Here is an 8201-nt window from a genome sequence, read left to right as displayed (position 1 = left end):
TGCCGTAAGTCTCACAGAAACAGGAGGACAGAGTGCTAGTATAGCAGGCACAGGTGTCCTTATTGCAAACGCAGTTACAGTTATCGCTCACACACTGGTATTGGTGTTGATTCTGATATCTTTGGTAGGAGAAATAATGCACTTGTGTGTTGCAGTACATGCGGTACTGAGCACCGGTGCAGATGTAGGTGTCATTATAAAGCTCACAGTCAGGGGCTGAGACTGGAGGCAGATTTGTATTGAGTGAAGTGCTGTTGCTGAGGGTCTCACAGAAGCAGGAGGACAGAGTGCTAGAAGAGCATGAACACAAATTATTATTAAAATTGCAGTAACAGTTATTACTCTGACAATAGTACTGGATTTGGTTTTGATTTCTCTGGTAGTAGAAATAGTGAATTCTTGTGTTGCAGTACATGCGGTACAGAGCGCCAGTGCAGACGTATGTGTCGTTATAAAGCACACAGTCAGGGATTGTGGCTGGACTCTGTCCTGAGGAAAGAGAGGTGCTGTAGCCATAATTTGTACAGAAGCAGGAGGATGTCGGCCTATAGCATGAACAGGAGTTCTTATTAAAACTGCAGTAATAGTAATTATAATAGTTATTATAATTCCGACATTCATACTGTTTTTGGTTTTGGAATGGATATATGTTGTACGTAAAAGAATTCAGTGTTGTGTCACAGTACATGTTGTACTGAGCACCAATGCAGGTGTATGAGCCACTATTAAACGTACAGTCTGAAATTGAACCGTCTGCTGCAGGGACACTGATATTACTGCTGAAGGTGTCACAGAAGCAGGATGAAGTATTATTATAACACACACAGGTGTCATTATTACCAACACAGACACAGTCATTACTCAAGCACTGGTATTGGTGCTGGTTCTGGTTTCTCTGGTAGTAGAAGTGATGTTTTGTAGTGTTGCAGTGCATGCGGTACTGAGCGCCAGTGCAGATGTACAGGTCACTATAAAGCTCACAGCCAGAGACTGGACTCACTGCTGCTGCTGCTGTGGGGGATATTAAACCTGAGGAAGAGGAAGATGTGATCAGAAAGAGCAAATGACAAACCAGATTAACTTCTTTCTTCTGATAGAGAGTTTCTCAGTACTGACTCTCTTCTTTCAGGTAGTAAAACAGCTTTAAACTGTGTTTATTTGTAAATATTTTATTCCAGCATATTAGATCTGTTTTGTAAGTGAGATTAACTGATGTTTATTAGCATCCTGTCATAGACAACTGCTAAAGCATCTGCTAAATTACTAAATTTGTCACGTTTTAACAGTAATTATTGTAAGATTAATGTAATTAATGTAAACAATTGCATTAAAAAACGTATTGCAACACTGCTGGCTTACACTTACAACAGCTTAAAGTGACGACAGTCAACAGCAACCGTACAACACCTGAGATGAAAACAAAAAATAACCAATATCATCATGCTGGCTTTATAAATTGAACTGTAGGCTACTCACTGCTCACAAAAGAGAACTGCGGCCATTCAGAGACACAAGGTGGCGCCATTTGACTAATTTTAATTTTTGTGACACAAAACCCGTTTTGCTTTTAATTTAACCATTTCAATAAATGCCATTTTTCTGATAGAGTTTAATACATTTAGATAGATTTTGGCTTACAGATGAAGGAAAGGTAATGTTATGCAACACTGTTCCTGCATATTGTTATGAATTATATGTGTTGTTTGGTTTACAAATCAATAAATTATTAAATGTACTATTTTTTTTCTTAATCTAAATAGAAAAATCGAAACTTACTTTTGAAAGCAACGAGCTCCATTATGGGATCCGATGTCCAGCAGTGTGTAGTTTTTTCATCAACCAACCAAAGCACTGACTGCAAATTAAACAAATTAGTAGGAGGAACTTGACAAACTATTAATTTTAAGTCCTCTAGCCATTATTTTCTAAATAACTTAGAATTTAAAATTACAAACACACCAAAAATCGGAAAATATTTTTCTTTATAAGTTGCAAAGGCAAATTTGTTGCTAAAAGCTGCTAAATAACGCTAAGAATATTTAAAAACATTTAAAAAAACATACATATGTACTATTTATATATCACATATATATAAATATCACCAGCCACTTTATTAGGTACACCTGTCCAACTGCTTGTTAACACAAATTTCTAATAAGCCATTCACATGGCAAGGCAAAGCAAGGCAAGTTTATTTATATAGCACATTTCACGAACAGTGGCAATTCAAAGTGCTTTACATAAACAGAAATAAAAGAGACACGTATTCAAGAAAAAAATATGAATACACACAAATAGTATAAAAACAGAATTATTATAAAAACATTTTATTAAAAATTAAAATGTGTTAAAACAGGTTATAAAAGAATGAAAAGTGGTAGAAAGACATAACAGTGCAATCTGTCGGACGTAGCACAGTACTCATTTAATAAAGGCACAGCTAAATTTCAGTCTTGATGTGAATATGCCTAACTGCTTTAACTGAACTCTTGGAATTTCTAGTTTATATGATCCTAAATTGCAGCAATCCAATGCATTTAGGCATGTAGACATGGCCAAGATGATGGGAAATGAGAAAGAAAGGTGTTTTAAGTGAATTTGAACAAGGCATGGTTGTTGGAGCCGGATGGGCTGGTCTGAGTATTTCAGAAACTGCTGATCTATTGGGATTTTCATGCACAACCATCTCTACGGTTTACACACAATGGTCCAAGTGAACATTGTGTCAACACCACAGCCTACCTCAGCATTGTTGCTGACCATGTTTATCAATAGAGAAAGTGACGTCACTGTGAGGAGTAGGGTTAGGAGTGGGGTTAGGTGAGCTCATTAAAAAGTAAAGGATGCAGCTCAGATTGCACTACACCAGGTCTGCATCCAGACCCCTCACTTGTGATGTGGTGGAATGAGAGATTCACATCATAGATGTGCAGCTGACAAATCTGCAACTGTGTGATGCTATTATGTCAATATGGAGGAAAATCTCTGAGGAATATTTCCAGTATCTTGTTAAATCTATGCCACAAAGGATTAAGGCAGTTCTGAAGGCAAAAGGGGTCCAACCCAGTACTAGTAAGGTGTACCTAATAAAGTGGCTGGTGAGTATATATAGATAGACAGATAGATAGATATCAAATTCTCTGGCTTTTCCGTGCCATTTACATAGATGAATTTCCTTGACCAACTATGAATTGAAAACAGGAAGCTGTTGTGTTTAGCAGTCCCTCCAGATATAATGATTTTACAAACATGCAAAATCAAGCAAATGACACAACATTGATGGTAATTAATATTATATTCACCTATAGAAAATGCTCATCTGATGTGTGATACCTGGAGTTGTCATAAACACAGCTCATTGATTCTGTGAGTCATTTCAGACACTCATTCAGCCAAAACCTGTTTGAGCCTGGTGTATTTTTATATTAATTGCTCAAGTTTCAAATTCTAACATGATTTTTCTAAAACCATTGCAGAAGAGATCTAAAGTTTTATTTATTTACATAATTTTGGGTCATGTGTCAGATATGATGGTAGGCTTTATGGTTAAGATGTAAACACTTTCCCTGTAAATTACACAGACCAACAGCTCTTGAGGTCAGAAAAGTAACGCAGCACTTAGATTTGTGTATATTTCCACTGCAGAACCACACAAATGCTGAACAATCATTATTATAGTCTGGAAATATCAGAATTTTTGCATGCAAATTCCAGGAGAGACTGCTTGAACACAGACACACGATAAAACCATTTTGATGAATTAAAATTAAAATTAAAAATGAAAAAATAAATATTCCACAACTTCAATTATTTTCCTTTGGTTTAGTCCTTTATTTATCAGGGGACAGTGGAATGAACCACTAACTATTCCAGCATATGTTTTACACAGCGGATAACCTTCCAGCTGCAACCCAGTGCTGGGAAACACCCATACACTCTCATATTCACACACACTCATACACTTCAGCCAATTTAGTTAATCTAATTCACATATACACCTGTGTTTGGACTGTGGGGGAAAACGAAACTCTCGAAGGGAAACCAACACCAACACAGAAAGAACATGCAAACTCCACACAGAAATGCCAAATGTCCCAGCCGAGACTCAAACCAGCGACCTTCTTCAACAGTGCTAACCACTTAGCCACCCTGCCGCCTTTTTTACAACTTTAATATGTAAGCAAAAAATCACAACAATAAAATACACAAATTTAATATATAAATACTTTTTATCACCGGCTTTAGCCTGAGGTGACAGAATTTGTCAAGACTTGTTTTATTCGTAAAGTCTGTTTCACATCAAACAAAAAGTCTTTAATCACTGAGCAACTGATCCAGTGTTTGGGCTTGACTCATTTAAATATCACAGCATAAATGAGCAACTATAGATTTACCACAACAGCTTATTTCAGGTACTTTACTAATGACAGAAAGTAACACTGCAGTGTTCAAAAAGACACTATAGTATTTGTGTCAAAGCTGTCAGCGGGACGATACCTTTACTAAAACACACGTCAGTACTTTTTAGGAACCGATATGTTCATATTTGACCCAACATTGGCTTATATGACAACCCAGCATTTTAAAAAGCTATAGTAACTTCCTGTAATTAGATAAATAAAAATCTGAAGGTAAGATAAAGAGTGAAAAGTGTAGATTTTGTTTTAAATGATGGCTAATGTCTGTTTTATTAAATGTCAACGCTGTCTATAAGCGTCTCCTCGAAAACCAGTCCTATTACAAACAGCTACTGATACCACTGTAAATATGGATGAAGTGACAATAACTAATCAGTTTCTGATTAAAGAATATAAAGATGATCTTACCTGATCTGTTTACATGCAGTGGTCTTCTCCTACTAGACTGAATGCTCCTACTGTGCTTCGATAAGTCCCAATTCATGCATCTAAATAAGAGTTTTGTTTTTGTTTGTTATCTGATGAGGAAACTAACTTATTGTTTAGTTGGAATTCAAATGGATATTCAAATTAATGCTCTGAGACAGAAAAAAAACAAGACGTGATTACACAAACATACTAAATAAACACACAGAGTACATTTTACCAGAATACATTTTAAAAAGACCTTCATATTATCCAAATAATGGAAATCGTGCTTAGGGAGTGGAGTGTGTAAAGACAACAACAGCTTCACCGCCATCATCATAATAGTGTTGATTTTATTATTGTTGTACATTTGTTATCATGCTTTACAGACATCAGAGGAAACATTCATAGATTATTTATTCATTTCAATCTAAAAAACAATGTTAAATCTTCAACCATTTTCATCACACACTATATTCTTGTATTATTCATTCATTCATTTTCGGCTTAGTCCCTTTATTAATGCAGGGTCGCCACAGCAGAATGAATCGCAAACTTATCCAGCATGTTTTTATGCAGCAATTGCATTTCCAGCTGCAACCCATCTCTGGGAAACATCCATACACATTCATTAATACTTATACACTACGGGCAATTTAGCCTACCCAAGTCACCCTTTACCACATGTTTTTGGGGTAAACCGGAACACTCGGAAAAAAAAAACATGCAAACACGGGGAGAACATGCAAACTCCACACAGAAATGCTGACTGACCCAGCCGAGGCTTGAACCAGCAACCTTCTTGCTGTAAGGCGACAGCACTACCTACTGTGCCACCGCGTCGCCTATACTGTTTATTTTAGTAATGATCTTATTCTAAAATGCGGAAGTGCACCTGAATCTTCTGATTCAGTCGCCTGTGGGAGAGATGACTAGCAATAACAAACTTCAGAAAACAGTCAAACTACTTGCTCTACAAACAAATGTTTGCATGACTATACAGACCAAGTAAAATAACATAATAAGAAAATATCAGTTTGCAGTTTTTAACGTCTAAAAATGAATGGAAGTGAATGAGACTGGAAGTCTCGAGCCAAAAATATTTAAATGGTTGCTCCCACTCGTCGGCAAAGAATAAGGTGAATAGACTTAATAAACATTAACTAGTTGCTAATATTAATACATACAACTTGCGACTAATAGTGTGATACAATTAAAGCTCTAATTTTGCTGTACTTATGTTTAAAACTTTTATTACTGAATGATAATGCCACTTTGAAGTCCTCAGTGATGCATGATGAAGAATAAGTATATTTGCCTTTAAAACTATTTATAGTAAATGTGGTTTATATTTATATATCAAATGTATATCGAAGCTGAAAAACAAAACAAAAGCAAACATATTTACAGAATATTATTAATAAGGCAAAATAATGACAATTATCTACTGTTTACATTTGACTAAATATGTGAGTATGATTACAGAAATAACTAAATGCAAATATGAAAAAAATCATAATAAAATTCTATCAAAATTAATGACAGAGAAAATGACACATAAAGCTTTAGCATAACAGCTAATTTACAGAAAGCTATTTACTGATGTTATCTTTAAAAAACTGATTCCATTACAAAAGTATTTTAGTGATGTCATTCGACAAAATTTTCATTTTTTGTAAATTTAGTCATGTTTCTGCTGTGTCTGCCAGCTCAGACAAATTGAAAGTAAACATGCAGCTTGTTTTTTCATAAACGGAGTGTTTGTATGTGCCATAATTGACCTGTTTGAAATTAGTGAGGGTTTTTACTGTACATAAACGGCTACTTCTTCATATGTGCAAGCAAATTATGAACTCCGCCCTCTTCACCACCTCTTTTTGTAAGCAGATAGCGAAGCAGCTGATGATGCCTTTAGTTTATGAACATTTGAACAATAAAGCTATTTTGGCATGCAGTCTAATGTGTGTTCAGATGAAGAGGCTCACCGGTGTGCTTACATGGAATCCCATATGCATGTAAATCTCACTCCTCTGACCTCTAAACATGCTCTATTGACAGGCGCTAGAGGCCATGGTCTTTACCCTCCTTTTTAGAGCAAACAACCCCCATACAAAGAATTGGCGGTTTGATCCCAGCACAGACTGGGTTGGGTGCAGTAGAACCCATAAAAAACATTAAAAAAACATGTATGCCCAGACAGATACCCTGACTTTTTCATGACATTTACATAGACGCATTTCATTGACCAACAATGAATTGAAAACAGGAAGCTGTTGTGTTTAGCAGTCCCTCCAGACAAAGGGAATCTACACACATGCAAAGTCAAGCAAATGACACAACATTGATGTTATTTAACATTACATTCACACATAGAAAATACAAATTTAGTGTGTCATACCTCGAGTTGTCATAAACACAGCTCATTGATTCTGTGAGCCACTTCAGACACTCATTCAGCTAAAGCCTGTTTGAACAAGGCTACATTCTTTGTACTCTTTTTGTAAACAGATAGCGAAGCAGCTAATGATGCCTGTAGTTTCTCAGCATTTGAACAATAAAGCTATTTTGGCATGCAGTCTAATGTGTGTTCAGATGAAGAGGCTCACCGGTGTGCTTACACAAAATATGCATGTAAACCTCACTCGTCTGACCTCTAAACATGCTCTATTGACAGGTGCTAGAGGCCATGATCTTTAGCCTCCTTTTTAGAGCAATCAACCCCATACAAAGAATTGGCGGTTTGATCCCAGCTCAGACTGGGTTGGGTGCAGTAGAACCCATCCCAGGGTTACACCTGGGGGCTCGTCTGGGATGGGAGTGAGGTTAAGGGGGTGAGTGTAATGGAGGCCAGCTAGCGAAGTGCTATTCAGGTAAATCTCACTCCTCTGACCTCTAAACTTGCTCTATCAACAGATGCTAGAGGCCATGATCTTTAGCTTCCTTTAGCAAATGGCTCCCATGCAAAGAATCGGCGGTTTGATCCCACCTCGGACCGGGTTGGGTGCAGTAGGACCAGTGGGTTACATTTATATATATTTTGTTTTGTCTGGTTACAGTTAGTAAACACCAACTTAAGTTCACTGTTGTTTAGAAGTGTGCTGCTGCTGATTTTCACTCATAGACTGTGCAGCCGAGCATTTGTTAAGTACACAAGTGTCACTTTTCATATATGTAGAGGTTTGTTTGAATACGTTTTACATTGATAATGTTGGGCTGCAATGTCAAGCAATGATGAATTATATGTGATGATTATAGGCACGGGACATGGCTGTCATTAACAGCTTTAACTTAGCTGCTCCTCAAAAATGAATGACCATTCCTGATCCAGCATGAGAGATGGGCGGGGCATCTGCTGCTCATTAGCATTTAAAGAGA

This window comes from Danio rerio, chromosome 1 (genome assembly GCF_049306965.1).
Source record: "Danio rerio strain Tuebingen ecotype United States chromosome 1, GRCz12tu, whole genome shotgun sequence".
Lineage (NCBI taxonomy): Eukaryota > Metazoa > Chordata > Actinopteri > Cypriniformes > Danionidae > Danio > Danio rerio.
The sequence above is the reverse complement of the archived record's forward strand: the minus strand, read 5'-3'. Positions refer to the sequence as shown.